This window comes from Coregonus clupeaformis, unplaced genomic scaffold (assembly GCF_020615455.1).
Source record: "Coregonus clupeaformis isolate EN_2021a unplaced genomic scaffold, ASM2061545v1 scaf0476, whole genome shotgun sequence".
Lineage (NCBI taxonomy): Eukaryota > Metazoa > Chordata > Actinopteri > Salmoniformes > Salmonidae > Coregonus > Coregonus clupeaformis.
The window spans coordinates 290,264-303,108 of NW_025533931.1; the positions used below are offsets into that span (position 1 = coordinate 290,264).

Consider the following 12,845-nt stretch of genomic DNA (forward strand, 5'->3'; position numbering starts at 1 on the left):
ATATATTTTGAGGGAAACGCACTGTCTATTATTTAATTTGATAATGGCAGAGCAGCACATATAAACTACATTTAGTCCAATAAAAATACATGATATTATTAGGGTGATAAATAAAAGGCAGTTGCTCCATGACACATATATTTTGAGGGAAACGCACTGTCTATTATTTAATTTGATCATGGCAGAGCAGCACATATAAACTGCATTTAGTCCAATAAAATACATGATATTATTAGGGTGATAAATAAAAGGCTGTTGCTCCATGACACAAGAGCACTCTCTAGTGGAACAAAAGGCTTACAGAACCTGGTATTCCCAGGCAGTCTCCAATCCAAGTACTAACCAGGCCCAATCCTGCTTAGCTTCCGAGATAAGACGAGATCGGGTGTATTCAGGCTGGTATGGCCGTAAGCATGGGAGCAACTCTTGGTACACTATATAAAGAAATGGAGAAAATGTATCAGTGATTCGAATTTCCGTGCAACTTATTGAACCGACTAAAAACAAAGGCTGAATGTACTGCCTATATTTTGAGGGAAACGCATTGTCTATTATTTAATTTGATCAGGGCAGGGCAGGGCAGGGCAGCACATACAATCTGCATTTAGTCCAATACAAACACATGATATTATTAGGGTGATAAATAAAAGGCAGTTGCTCCATGACACAAGAGCACTCTCTAGTGGAACAAAGGCTTAAAGCACCTGGTATTCCCAGGCAGTCTCCCATCCAAGTACTAACCTGGCCCAATCCTGCTTAGCTTCCGAGATAAGACGAGATCGGGTGTATTCAGGCTGGTATGGCCGTAAGCGAGGAAACAACTCTTGGTACACTATATAAAGATATGAAGAAAATGTATCAGTGATTCTAATTTCCGTGCAACTTATTGAACCGACTAAAAACAAAGGCTGAATGTACTGCCTATATTTTGAGGGAAACGCATTGTCTATTATTTAATTTGATCATGGCAGAGCAGCACATACAAACTGCATTTAGTCCAATAAAAATACATGATATTATTAGGGTGATAAATAAAAGGCAGTTGCTCCATGACACATATATTTTGAGGGAAACGCACTGTCTAGTATTTAATTTGATCAGGGCAGGGCAGGGCAGCACATACAAACTGCATTTAGTCCAATAAAAATACATGATATTATTAGGGTGATAAATAAAAGACTGTTGCTCCATGACACAAGAGCACTCTCTAGTGGAACAAGAAGCTTACAGCACCTGGTATTCCCAGGCGGTCTCCCATCCAAGTACTATCCAGGCCTGACTCTATTTAGCATCTGAGATCAGACGAGATCGGGCATATTCAGGCTGGTATGGCCGTATACGTGGGAGCAACTCTTGGTACACTATATAAAGAAATGAAGAAAATGTATCAGTCATTCGAATTTCCGTGCAACTTATTGAACCGACTAAAAACAAAGGCTGAATGTACTGCCTATATTCTGAGGGAAACGCATTGTCTATTATTTAATTTGATCATGGCAGAGCAGCACATACAAACTGCATTTAGTCCAATAAAAATACATGATATTATTAGGGTGATAAATAAAAGGCAGTTGCTCCATGACAAATATATTTTGAGGGAAACGCACTGTCTATTATTTAATTTGATCAGGGCAGGTCAGGGCAGCACGTACAAACTGCATTTAGTCCAATAAAAATACATGATATTATTAGGGTGAAAAATAAATGGCAGTTGCTCCATGACACAAGAGCACGCTCTACTGGGACAAAAAGCTTACAGCACCTGGTATTCCAAGGCAGTCTCCCATCAAAGTACTAACCAGGCCCGATCCTGCTTAGCTTCCGAGATCTGATGAGATCAGGCTAATTCAGGCTGGTATGGCCATAAGCACAGGAACAAATCTTGGTACACTATATAAAGACATGAACAAAATGTATCAGTGATTCGTATTTCCATGCAACTTAATGAACCGACTAAAAACAAAGGCTGAATGTACTGTCTATATTTCAGGGAAACGCACTGTCTATTATTTAATTTGATCAGGGCAGGGCAGGGCAGCACATACAAACTGCATTTAGTCCAATATAAATACAGGATATTATTAGGGTGATAAATAAAAGGCAGTTGCTCCATGACACATATATTTTGAGGGAAACGCACTGTCGATTATTTAATTTGATCAGGCAGGGCAGGGCAGGGCAGGGCAGCACATACAATCTGCATTTAGTCCAATAAATATACATGATATTATAAGGGTGATAAATAAAAGGCAGTTGCTCCATGACACAAGAGCACTCTCTAGTGGAACAGAAGGCTTACAGCACCTGGTAGTCCCAGGAAGTCTCCCATCCAAGTACTAACCAGGCCCAATCCTGCTTAGCTTCCGAGATAAGACAAGATTGGGTGTATTTTTTTATTTATTTTTTTCTCTTTATTTATAAAAAACAAAATCAACAAAACAATACAACAAATACAAACATAATTACACCATCCTTATTCACTAATCAACATAAAATACATAATCTAATATAGACATTAGACATACTCCATTTCAGAAGTTAACCCTAACTCCCCCTCCTCCCTCCTCCATAGACACTAAAGTACTCCCCTTTATAAACATACTTTCAAATTTCTCTAGTTTTGCATTATACATGAATTCCACCTGCTTTCTTAAACCTGCTTTAAAGATTACCCAGACATTCACCTTTTTCCCTTCAAAATGTTTCATATTCCTTCTACAGTAAATTGCATACCTCACAAAACTCAAAACAATATTCAACAGGTACACATTCACACCCAAACATTTCCCCATTACTCCAAATAATATTAACCTATCCCATGCAAAACTTTCTAAAAACTCTTTTCTCCAGTGCCTCCACAACAAAAGTTTTACTTCCTTGAAAAACCTGTCAGACTTGGACATTCAACAAATAAATGCAACAAAGACTCTGGCTTCATCATACACACATCACATTCCCGCCGTACATCGCGGTTTATCTGATGTAAAATAATGTTTGTGTATATACGATTATGCCGTACCATAAAATCCATGTTCTCACAATTTCGTTTATTCCCAAACAAAACCAAATTCTCCCACATCAAAGAAACATCCAAATCAATAAACATTTTTCTCCACATCCTCTCAGCCGCAGGCCTCACACACACAGACTTCAACATACACTTGTACAATCTTTTTCTGTGTTACTTTTGATAATACTTGTTTCCCCGATCCTTTACCCACATAGAGACTTGGCAGCACATACAAGTCCTCATATTCCCCCTCCCCATTTATCACTTTTATCCACTCACCCGGAATGCATAATTTAATTCTTTCGTATATCTGTAATACTAATTTTCTCTCCACTGTATCATCAAACTCCCACACAGTATCCAGAATTGCCTGCCCCCTTAAAAACCCCGGTATAACCTCGTAAAGAAAATCTTTTACCAATATTAACCCAGCCTTCATGAACATTTTGTTGTACAGCACCTTCCCACCACTCTCTATTTTCGGATTCAAAAACACAGGCTGATTAAATATGTTGTCCTTATTTGTACATGTGTACTCAATCTTAGGAAGAAATTCCCCCCATGCCAAGAACACCTCTTTATAGAACTCAGGCAAACCCTCCAACATATCCTTCTTCCATGACATCAATAATCCACTTTCTTCACAACCCCCACTTCTGTACAAAAAATGTTTAAAAACCTTTTCCATCCATAATCTACCTCCCCATATAAGTATTTTTGCACAGTTTTTATTCTCATTGCTTTTCTCTTCACATCCAAATCCACCAATTTCAACCCCCATCCTTTAAATCCGAGATAAGAGTTGCCCTTGCAATCCTAGTCCCCTTCCCCTCCCATAGGAAATCTGTAACCAAACCATTGAATTCTTTTAACACCCATTGTGGCATATCCAACGAACCTAGAACATAGATACATTTGGATGCCACCAAAGAATTAATCACCACCACCTTCCCCCTCAAGAACAGTTTTCTTGCCTTCCAATAGGATAGAGTATGTTTTATTTTATTCAAAACCCCAGTCCATGTCTCATCTCTCGTCCCTTCTTTATCCACCCCCAACACCACCCCTAAAGTCTTTATATAACCTTCAGCCTTTTTGAAAGGGAATCCACAGTCCACTTTTTCATCTATCCCCACATACATTATTTCAGATTTTTCAACATTAAGTTTTGCCCCCTGATGCCTTGCCATATACCTCAAAACACTCCATTACATTCTTCACACTTTCAACATCTATCACAGTACATGTAGTATCATCCGCATATTGCTGTATAACACTCTCCCCCCATCCGGTATCCGTATACCTCGAATTAATTTGTTTGCTTTAATCATTGCTGCAAGCTGGCTCCACCGATAAACTATAAAGAGCAGCTGATAACGGACATCCCTGCCTAACAGATCTCTCCAGAGGAAAATAATCTGTTAAAATCCCATTACATTTTACTCTGCTCCTTGCATATCCATTCAGTAATCTAATCCAACCTATCATTCTTTCACCAAACCCAAATTTCCCAAGTGTACGCAGTAAAAAGGAATGATCAACTCTATCAAAGCCTTATTTAGATCCAAACTCATCACAAACCCCCTTCCTCCCCCATATGCTTTATCACATCCCTTATTGTTCCCACTGTGTCAGAAATATCCCTCCCTGGTACACTATATCCTTGTGTCTCTGCTATTACTCCTCCCATAACTTTTTTTAACTCTATTAGCTAAGACCTTGGCTAAGATCTTATAATCACAATTTAAAAGTGTCAACGGTCGATAATTATCCAAATTTACACGACTCCCTTTATTTTTATACAGTATGGTTAAAACTCCTGTGGCCAGCGAATCTGGCACCACTTGAGTCTTTTCAATATATTCATACAGTTTTCTTAAAATTGGAGCCAACAAATCTGCAAAAGATTTATAAAATTCCGCAGTTAGGCCATCAGACCCCGGACTCCTATTGCAATTAGCCTCTAATATGGCCTCCTTAATGTCAGTTAGACTCATATCTTCATCACACATGTTTTTTTCCCCTTCTGTTAACTTAGTATCCACGTGTTCAAGCACCTTATCCATACAGGAATCATTAACCTCTTCTTTTTTAAATAAGCATTCATAATATCTCTCGACCGTATCCAGAATCCCCACCAAATCATTAACCTTTTTCCCCTTTATCATTAATTAACTCCGTAATATAAATCTTCTCTTGTCTTCTTTTTTCTAAATTCAAGAAAAATGAAGTACACCTTTCCCCCTCTATCGCATATTGCACTCTACTCCTTACAATCGCCGCATTACATTTCTTCTTCTCATATTCATCAAGTGCATCCTTAGCCAGTAAATAATCCTCCACCCCATGACCTTCATCCTTTTCTATACACTCAAGTTCATGTTTAACCTTCTTACGTAGTTCCCTCTCCTTCTTTTTCAAAAAATAATTCCTCTTAACAGCATATTTTATAGTCAATTCCTTACATTTGGTTTTCAGCTCCTCCCACCACAACCCCATATTCACCTCCATTAACTGTTGTCTTTTGGCCTTCCCAATACATTCTGATATCATCTCAATATAATTTTCCTCCTCTAGCAAGCTATTATTTAAACACCACAGCCCACCAGATTTAGTATGTGTCCTTACTCCACAAGAAAATACCACCGGGCCGCATGATCACTAAAAGCTGTAAAAACATACTTAATTTCTTTCATAAAATTCCTTAAACCCTCATTTACTAATACCAGATCTATTCGCGTCTGTTTCAACTCCCCTAAAACCACCTGCCTTCTAGAAATTCCTCTCTTGTTCGGATTCTCATCCCTCCATATATCAATCAAACTGTTTTCAAACATAATCTTCCTTAAGACCCCCCTAGATACGTCATTTCTAAAAATAGCTCCCCTTTTCATATCTAATCTATTCATTTTAACATTAAAATCCCCTACTAAAATACAGTTACCCTTGCACCATTTCCCTAATTCTAAAAATAAATTATTTCGCTCTATCTCATTATTCGGCGCATAAATATTTATAATCCTAAAAACCCTATTCATATATTCAAAATCCAAAATTAAAATCCTCCCATTATTATCATTATATATCTTCTTCACATTTTCTACTACATCCTTCCTTAATAAAATTGCAACCCCACTTGAATTTCCCCTGCCATTGTTAACATAAATAAAATCCCTCCATATTTTTTTTTACTTCTAAAACACATGCATTATCCCAGTGCGTCTCTTGAATACATAAAATATCTGAATTCTTCATTTGTACTATTCTATTAAATTTTCCCATTGTTCTCAAACCATTTGCATTTATTGACATTATATTTACCATTCTAATAAATAATAAAATAATAAAATATAATTTCATTATCCTCTACCTGTTATCCAGTTTATTTCCTCTTCCACCCTTTCTCTCCCCCTCTTCCCCCGCTTTCCTCTTCCTGTATCCTTCCCTCGTTCTTTCAATCTTTTCTCCATCATCCGTGTCCGATATCTCCTCCAAGTCCATATTATCCAGCCAACTCAACTTCTTGTCACCCTCATCCGTTGTGCTCCCCATGTTCATCTCCGTCTCTGGTATTGTCATCATTGTACTCCCCGTGTTCATCTCCGTCTCATGTATAGCCGTCGTTGTCGTTTCTGTTATTGTTCTCAAACTCGAACCCCTCTCCATTTCTTCACCCCCCGAGGTACTTGTTAGTACTGTGCTATCCCCCAAAACCTTTGAGTCCCCCGTACTTCCCCCAGTCCACTCCCCCCTCCTCCTGAAAACACCCTCTTCTTATTTCTGAGTCCATACTACTCCCAATTTCATTCATCTTCTGGTCCTTCTCCCTTCTTCCTTCCTCCGTCTCTCCACTCTCCACCACCTCCTCTCCTCCATCTTCTTCTCCTTCTTGCGACAATACAACTGCTTCCTCGAATAGTGCTTGACTCCCCTCTTCAGCCATACCCTCTCCACAGTTGCACTCCGCCAATCTCTTTCTGAATCCACCACAGAAATTCCTTTCCTTCTCTCCGACACATTCTCTCACATAGTGTCCTTGCTTGCCACATTTGAAACACTTAAATTCAGGGCAGTCTTTAACTATGTGCCCGGGTTGAATACACAAACGACACACTCTGACCTGTTTATCATGAAGGACCCTAAAATATTCTGCTCCCTCCAACGTCTCAATTCTTGTAGAGTAAGGCAATGATGTCACTTTTTCTGTGAACTTGACTTTGCAAAAACGTGTCCCATCAACCACCTCCGTTCCTGGCCAAACTCTCCTCCTTATCTCCGAAACGGCTTCCACTCCCCATCCACTCAGCTTGCCCAGTATCACACCATCTTCTACATATACTGGGAGATTCATAAAAGACACCACCAATTCCTTCACATTAACATCTCTCGCCAAAATCCTGGTGTCCTTTATCCATATTCCATCCATTAAACGTTCTTTTCCTTTTCCGTTTCTCATCGTAACTTCATACTTCTTTTCTCCTTTCATTCGGCATCCCACCACCTCTCCACACCCCTCCTTAATTGCTCGTAGTAGTTCCATTGTCGTCACTTTGTCTTCTCCTACCAACTCAATTGCCACCGTGTATTCTTTGCCATATTTCATTCCTTCTTTATCTTCATTTTTCTTCCGTTGCGCCCTTTCGTTGTCTTTGTCCATTCCGTTTGTCATTTCCATGTTGTCCGTCATAGTGCTTCAAAAAAAACCTCTCCCCCAAGCAGCAAAACTGCAAGGGGGGAAGACTAAAACAAAAAATATATTTCGAAATCCAAATAATTAACAAAAATAGCTCTCGCGCAAACACTCTTCAGCAAACACTCACTCACAGCTCAAAAACTCGCACCTGTCGTCACTTCTCCAATCAGGATGGGCGTATTCAGGCTGGTATGGCCGTAAGCGAGGGAACAACTCTTGGTACACTATATAAAGACATGAACAAAATTTACCAGTGATTCGAATTTCCGTGCAACTTAATGAACCGACTAAAAACAAAGGCTGAATGTACTGCCTATATTTTGAGGGAATTGCTTTGTCTATTATTTAATTTGACCAGGGCAGGGCAGCACATACAAACTGCATTTAGTCCAATAAAATTACATGATATTATTAGGGTGATAAATAAAAGGCAGTTGCTCCATGATACATGTATTTTGAGGGTAACGCAATGACTATTATTTAATTTGATCAGGGCAGGGCAGGGCAGCACATACAAACTGCATTTAGTCCAATAAAATACATGATATTATTAGCGTGATAAATAAAAGGCAGTTGCTCCATGACACAAGAGCACTCTCTAGTGGAACAAAAGCTTACAGAACCTGGTATTCCAAGGAGGTCTCCCATCCAAGCACTAACCATGCCCGATCCTGCTTAGCTTCACGAGATCGGACGAGATCAGGCATATTCAGGCTGGTATGGCCATAAGCGCAGAAACTACTCTTGGTACACTATATAAAGACAAAGGCAGTTGCTCCATGACACATATATTTTGAGGGAAATGCTCTGTCTATTATTTAAATTGATCAGGGCAGGGCAGGGCAGCACATACAAACTGCATTTAGTCCAATAAAAATACAGGTTATTATTAGGGTGATAAATAAAAGGCAGTTGCTCCATGATACATGTATTTTGAGGGAAACGCACTGACTATTATTTAATTTGATCAGGGCAGGGCAGGGCAGCACATACAAACTGCATTTAGTCCAATAAAATACATGATATTATTAATGTGATAAATAAAAGGCAGTTGCTCCATGACATAAGAGCACTATCTAGTGGAACAAATAGCTTACAGCAACTGGTATTCCCAGGCGGTCTCTCATCCAAGTACTAACCATGCTCGATCCTGCTTAGCTTCCGAGATCAGACGAGATCAGGCATATTCAGGATTGTATGGCCGTAAGCGCAGGAACAACTCTTGGTACACTATATAAAGAAATGAACAAAATGTATAAGTGATTCGTATTTCCATGCAACTTAATGAACAGACTAAAAACAAAGGCTGAATGTACTGCCTATATTTTCAGGGAAACGCACTGTCTAGTATTTAATTTGATCAGGTTAGGACAGCACATACAAACTGCATTTAGTCCAATAAAAATACATGATATTATTAGGGTGATAAATAAAAGGCAGTTGTTCCATGACACAAGAGCACACTCTAGTGGAACAAAATTCTTACAGCACCTGGTATTCCCAGGCGGTCTCCCATCCAAGTACTAACCATGCCCGATCCTGCTTAGCTTCCGAGATCAGACGAGATCAGGCATATTCAGGATGGTATGGCCGTAAGATCAGGAGCAACTCTTGGTACACTATATAAAGAAATGAACAAAATGTATCAGTGATTCGTATTTCCATGCAACTTAATGAACAGACTAAAAACAAAGGCTGAATGTACTGCCTATATTTTCAGGGAAATGCACTGTCTATTGTTTAATTTGATCAGGGTAGGACAGCATATACAAACTGCATTTAGTCCAATAAAAATACAGGATATTATTAGGGTGATAAATAAAAGGCAGTTGCTCCATGACACATATATTTTGAGGGAAATGCACTGTCTATTATTTAAATTGATCAGGGCAGGGCAGGGCAGCACATACAAACTACATTTAGTCCAATAAAAATACATGATATTATTAGGGTGATAAATAAAAGGCAGTTGCTCCATGACACATCTATTTTGAGAGAAACGCAATGTCTATTATTTCATTTGATCAGGGCAGGGCAGCACATACAAACTGCATTTAGTCCAATAAAAATACATGATATTATTAGGCTGATAAATAAAAGGCAGTTGCTCAATGACACAAGGGTATTCTCTTGTGGAACACAAGCTTACAGCACCTGGTATTCCCAGGCAGTCTCCCATCCAAGTACAAACCAGGCCCGATCCTGCTTAGCTTCCGAGATCGGACGAGATCAGGCATATTCAGGATGGTATGGCCGTAAGCAAAGGAACAACTCTTGGTACACTATATAAAGACTTGAACAAAATGTATCAGTGATTCGTATTTCCGTGCAACTTAATGAACAGACGAAAAACAAAGGCTGAATGTACTGCCTATATTTTCAGGGAAACGCACTATATATTATTTAATTTGATCAGTTAGGACAGCACATACAAACTGCATTTAGTCCAATAAAAATACATGATATTTTTAGGGTGATAAATAAAAGCAGTTGCTCAATGACACAAGAGCACTCTCTAGTGGAATAAAAGCTTACAGCACCTGGTATTCCCAGGATGTCTCCCATCCAAGTACTAACCAGGCCCGATCCTGCTTAGCTTCCGAGATCGGACGAGATCAGGCATATTTTTTTTTTATTTTTTTTTATTGTAAAATATTCATCAAATACACTTATATTATACCATGTACAGTGTTATATACAAAAACCATACACTAGAAACTATTCTACCATAGGCAGGCGAACAATTCACCCCCTATCAAATCAAAGAACCCAAAGAAATAAAAACAAAAACCTAGTATACAAAAACCAGACATGACTAAGACATATCAAATTCCACATATTAAATAGGCAGATTTAAAAGCATCTCCCTGTCAAATAAAAATAAACATAGAAAATATCAAAATATTCCTTTCAAAAATTATAAGTGATTCCTCCACCATCCACCCTTGCAATTAACCCACTCCCTCTACAAAAAGTTCATCAAAATCTTCCAATCCATAACTATAAAACATATCGATGTGCTTCTTAAACAAAGCTACAAAAATACCCCACACCCTTACCCTCCTCCCTTCAAAATAAGCATAATTCCTCCCACAAAAAATAGCATACCTAACAAAACTCAATACAATATTCAACAACCTCACATTAACCCCTTTACATTCATCTCCCACTCCAAATAAAACCAATTCCTCCCACGCATTCTTTTCCAACAAACCACTCCCCCAGTTTTTACATATTATTTCCTTTACTTTACAAAACATATCTTTTAAATCCTCGCATTCTACAAATAAGTGTAATAAATTTTCTGGTGCCTTACCACATATATCACATTCTCTTTTTATTTCTTTATTTATTTGATGCAGCACTACTTTTGTGTATATCCGATTATGTCTTATTTTAAAATCGTTATTTTCACATTCCAATTTATTCCCATGTAAGTATAAGTTTTTCCATAATACTTTTCGATCCATCTTCGGAAACAGTTCTACCCACCTCTTCTCAGCAGCAGGCCTGTCAGTAACCAGTAATTGTTTATAAAAAACATTTGTTCTGACACTAGCCAATGTTTTCCATTTATCCCCATTGTCAATATATAAATTCGGTAATACATATAAATCTTCCCAAATTCCATCTCCATTAATGACAGAAACCCATTCTGCTGGAATGCTACTTTTCACCCGTTCAAATCCATTCAATATAGTACCTTTCCAAACTGTATCATCCACATCCTTCACATTGTCATAAATGGCCTGGCCTCTTAGAAACCCAGGAATAACTTCATATACAAAGTCTTTAATAAGTCTCAGTCCAGCCCTCATAAAAAGGGGATTATACAACACTTCATCATTGAACATAATTTTGGGATTTAAAAACACAGGTTGATTCAGTATTATATCCTTATGTTCACACACATATTTTACACGAGGAAGAAATTCTCCCCATGCACGTAACACTTCCTGATAAAACAGAGGAACTTGTTCATACATAGGCTTTTTCCATATCATTAATAACCCACTCTCTTCACATCCTCCATTATTATACAAATAATTCCTAAAGAACCTCTTCCACCCATATTCTTCCTCCCCATATAAATACTTCTGTATAATTTTAATTCTTAATGCTTTTCTTTTCACGTCTATGTCCACTAATTTTAGACCCCCATCTTTATATTCTGCAGCAAGTGTAGACCTAGATATTCTAGCCCCTTTGCCATCCCACAAGAAGTTAGAAACAATAGAATTAAGTTCTTTTAAAACCCACTCTGGCATCTGAAGCACATCCATGACATATACACATTTAGATATTAGTAAAGAATTTGTTACCACTACCTTTCCTTTCAATTTTAAATTCCTCCATCTCCAAAATGCCATAGTTTGTTTGATTTTATTCAATACACCTGCCCAAGTCCTATCACATGCCTCCTTTTCATCAATACCCAAAATAACTCCCAACGCTTTAAAATAGCCATTAGCTCTTTTAAAATGATACCTACACCCATTATCATTCACTAGCCCCACATACAAAACCTCAGTCTTTTCTACATTAATCTTAGCACCTGATGCTTTCCCCAAAGAGCTCAAAACACTCCATCACTCTATTTACACTTTCCACATCTCTAACAGTAATTGTAGTGTCATCTGCATATTGCTGCACAATGCTGACTCCACCCCCTGGAATAGAAACGCCTCGGATCTGGTGGTCTGCTTTAAGGAGAGCCACCAGAGGCTCAACCGACATACAATATAAGGCCGCAGACAATGGACATCCTTGCCTCACCGACCTCTCCAATGGGAAAGCATCAGTAAGTAACCCGTTACATTTTACTCTACTTACTGCAGCACCGTATAGCAGCTGTATCCAGGCCACCATTCTGCTCCCAAATCCAAAAGTTTTAAGCGTCTGCATTAGAAATGAATGTTCTACTCTATCAAAAGCTTTATTTAAATCAATGCTCAATACTACACCTCCCTCACCCTTCATATGTCTTATGACATCCCTTAAAGTGCAAATAATGTCTGCTATTTCTCTACCAGGAACACTGTAAGCCTGTGTCTCTGAAATAATACTTCCCATTACTTTATTAATTCTGTTAGCCAGCACCTTAGTTAAGATCTTATAATCTACATTTAAAATAGATAATGG

At 38.3% G+C, this 12,845-nt stretch overlaps 4 non-coding genes and 4 pseudogenes across 4 annotated transcripts; all 8 read right to left on the minus strand.

Moving 5' to 3' along the window:
- Positions 1-294: 294 nt before the first annotated feature.
- On the minus strand, positions 295-413 carry LOC123484815. The gene has a single exon (XR_006658718.1). It is a non-coding gene; the product is annotated as a 5S ribosomal RNA (ribosomal RNA).
- A 279-nt stretch (positions 414-692) lies between these two features.
- Positions 693-811, minus strand: LOC123484829. The gene has a single exon (XR_006658722.1). It is a non-coding gene; the product is annotated as a 5S ribosomal RNA (ribosomal RNA).
- Positions 812-1,221: 410 nt separating this feature from the next.
- LOC123484825 lies at positions 1,222-1,340 on the minus strand (annotated as a pseudogene).
- Positions 1,341-1,750: 410 nt separating this feature from the next.
- Positions 1,751-1,869, minus strand: LOC123484816 (annotated as a pseudogene).
- A 6,445-nt stretch (positions 1,870-8,314) lies between these two features.
- LOC121560643 lies at positions 8,315-8,434 on the minus strand (annotated as a pseudogene).
- A 359-nt stretch (positions 8,435-8,793) lies between these two features.
- Positions 8,794-8,912, minus strand: LOC123484822 (annotated as a pseudogene).
- A 270-nt stretch (positions 8,913-9,182) lies between these two features.
- Positions 9,183-9,301, minus strand: LOC123484823. Its single transcript, XR_006658719.1, has one exon. It is a non-coding gene; the product is annotated as a 5S ribosomal RNA (ribosomal RNA).
- Positions 9,302-9,845: 544 nt separating this feature from the next.
- On the minus strand, positions 9,846-9,964 carry LOC121562793. Its single transcript, XR_006658717.1, has one exon. It is a non-coding gene; the product is annotated as a 5S ribosomal RNA (ribosomal RNA).
- Positions 9,965-12,845: the final 2,881 nt, after the last annotated feature.